The sequence below is a fragment of the Sinocyclocheilus rhinocerous genome, unplaced genomic scaffold (genome assembly GCF_001515625.1).
Source record: "Sinocyclocheilus rhinocerous isolate Xijiao unplaced genomic scaffold, SAMN03320098_v1.1 scaffold155, whole genome shotgun sequence".
Lineage (NCBI taxonomy): Eukaryota > Metazoa > Chordata > Actinopteri > Cypriniformes > Cyprinidae > Sinocyclocheilus > Sinocyclocheilus rhinocerous.
This window is the reverse complement of record NW_015661891.1, coordinates 246,047-248,698: the sequence shown is the minus strand read 5'-3', so window position 1 is coordinate 248,698 and position 2,652 is coordinate 246,047. Positions and strand designations below refer to the sequence as shown.

At 36.8% G+C, this 2,652-nt stretch overlaps 1 long non-coding RNA gene across 1 annotated transcript; it reads right to left on the bottom strand.

Moving 5' to 3' along the window:
- Window positions 1-1,087: 1,087 nt before the first annotated feature.
- On the bottom strand, window positions 1,088-1,591 carry LOC107726845 (uncharacterized). The gene is made up of 3 exons (XR_001638302.1): window positions 1,500-1,591; window positions 1,351-1,414; window positions 1,088-1,192 (listed from the first exon to the last, which is right to left on the bottom strand). It is a non-coding gene; the product is annotated as an uncharacterized LOC107726845 (long non-coding RNA).
- Window positions 1,592-2,652: the final 1,061 nt, after the last annotated feature.

Here is a 2,652-nt window from a genome sequence, read left to right as displayed (position 1 = left end):
CTGGTGGGGACTTAAACCTGACTACACACAGACTCATGGGGACTCGTGTCATGGTGGGGACCTAAATTGAGGTCCCCACGGGTAAACAAGCTAATAAATCACACAGAATGAAGTTTTTGAAAATCTAAAAATGCACAAAGTTTCCTGTGAGGGGTAGGTTTAGGGGTAGGGTTGGTGTAGGGCAATAGAATATACGGTCTGTACAGTAGAAAAACCATTACGCCTATGGAGAGTCCCCACAAGGATAGCTGACCAGACGTGTGTGTGTGTGTGTGTGTGTGTGTGTGTTTCGAGACTTGAGTGCACAAACGTATACCTGTGTCGAGAGGTGGCCATTACTGTCCATGTTTTGTGATCTGTCACAAGAATTCATTGAGTCGAGCACTAAAAGAAATGAAAATTATAAAGAACATCTGTAATATACAATGTATTAAAGTACTGACTGTACTCTGGACTGAGTGCTCATGGAGCCTTGGAAAGATTATTACCTGAGTAAGTCAATCAATCATTGCATATAATATTGTTTCTGGAAAGTTGTGACTTTTTCTACAGGTTTCTATTTTTATACAGTAAGTGCATTATCTTATTGTGCTATCTTATGTGCTAGAAGCTATATTGTTACCTTTATAATCTAAGTTCTTAAAATCTATGAACAGTGGCTCCTCTGGTTCTTCAGTGCTCTTTAAAGGGTTGAGTGGATATAAAACCGAGGCCTCTGAATGCTCTCCCCTCTCTGGGCTGCAACACATTCTGATAATTCCATGTTACAAGCACTTTCCCATGTCTATTCTCTTTTATTGGCATATTGCATCGGGATATAGTAATATCATTGTACTCACTTTGGTAATGTGCTCTCAAACTGATTTCCAGCTGCTGAGCTGTTGTGTGACACATCTTGCATGAGAGCTTCATCTGGCCATGGATTAGCCAGCTTTGTTGGTTGAGCGAATGACACAAACTGAAGAGTCATAAACTGTAACAATTTGGGTTACCTTTAAATGATTTTAAATGATCACACCTGAGGAGTTTTCTTCATAGTGTTAAGATTTTCCAGAGTTGGCAGAGAAGAGGATATGTGTGGTGCAGGTTTGGGTTGGATTGGATCTGAAGAGCCAGAAGATGTTGTGGGTGGTTGCGGATGATTTTCTGAGCCACTGGCATCAGACAGGTTCGATTCAAGCAAAGGAGACAGCTAAGGATGAAGAAACCATTATTAAACCCTGTATGATAAAAACTTACACATATGAATTCTACAAATGTTACTAATGCTAAATTTATATTATGTCAGTGGTTACTAAATAAAATACTGGTGAATGATTTTGTGGTTGTGACCATTTTAGTCATCCTTACCGGCGTGAACTTGAATTCTTCAGAGAGACGATGTTTTCTGACTTTATAACCCGGCGTATCAATACTGTTGAAACAAATACTCAATATCTGTAGATGAAATCATTTAGAAACATAGCCTAGAAGGAATAACAAAGCTTCTTGAAACATACCAGTACTGTGGCTGACTGGTAACTAGGTTCAGATTTGAAGGAGAACAAGGGCTCATTGGTAACTCTGAGGGTTCTTTCAAAGCTCTTTTGGTTCTTTTCACACCAGTCAAAAGGTTTGTTTTTGGTTTGTCTAGAAGACAAATGATAACATATGATTCTCCAAATGAGCTTTATTAAAAGGCCATAAAAGAATGTTTGCGTTGTGTTCATTTATAAGTGCACCATCACTGTACCTGTTTGCTCTTTCTTTGATGAAATCTGGTTGACTATGAATAATGTCAGCAGATCCATATTGTCAGGGTTGTATCCTTTGGGTGAGTCCACAATATTTGACTTTCTTTTCATCCTTTGCTTTTGAAAAAACGCCTTGAGTTGAAACAGAGAATTACAAGAGCACAGGTTTAAGATATATAAAATAACACACTAAAAAACTAAACCTAACCACCTGTGACCCCAGTCTAATCAATATCAATTAATGCAACTAAATTCATATAACTGTAGTTAATATTTGTATTTATAATAACGTTATCGTTCAAATGTAGTATTAAGAATGTGTAGTTATTAAAAAGAGTGTAAAGTCTCAAACCGTTAGTTTGGAGAGTGAAAAGTACTTACTCTTTGTTTTGTTGTGTCTTCTTTGCTTTTCATATACCTGCTCCTGTTTAGTTAAGACAAGGCGCCATTATACATATATCAACTTAACGAATTTATATAAAGTAATTTTGACATCTCTGCTTTGACCTCCTAGAAATGTTAATTTTACAGCCAAGTAATGATATAAAGTCAGTTATTAGCGAGTTTCAATAAAGTTAGCAAGTTAGCACAAACCTAGATCCTCCGACCCAGTTCATGTTGCCCTCAGTTGAGTTTAGGCGGTTTTTTTTTGTTTTTTTAATTCACCCACCGACACTCTTTCGTTACAGATAACTAAACACTGACAGCGTAAAAATTGTAACTTTTCAGGTTATGAGGCTATTAAGTCAATGTTAAGAGCAGCAACCGATAAGATATAAGGTAAATATCATAAATTGATAACTGCGCGAGTGACGTCACAACCATAGACTGTATGATAACAGGTCTCAACCACTGATCTATAATATATTATATTATATATTATACAGTATATATATATAGAGAGAGAGAGAGAGAGAGA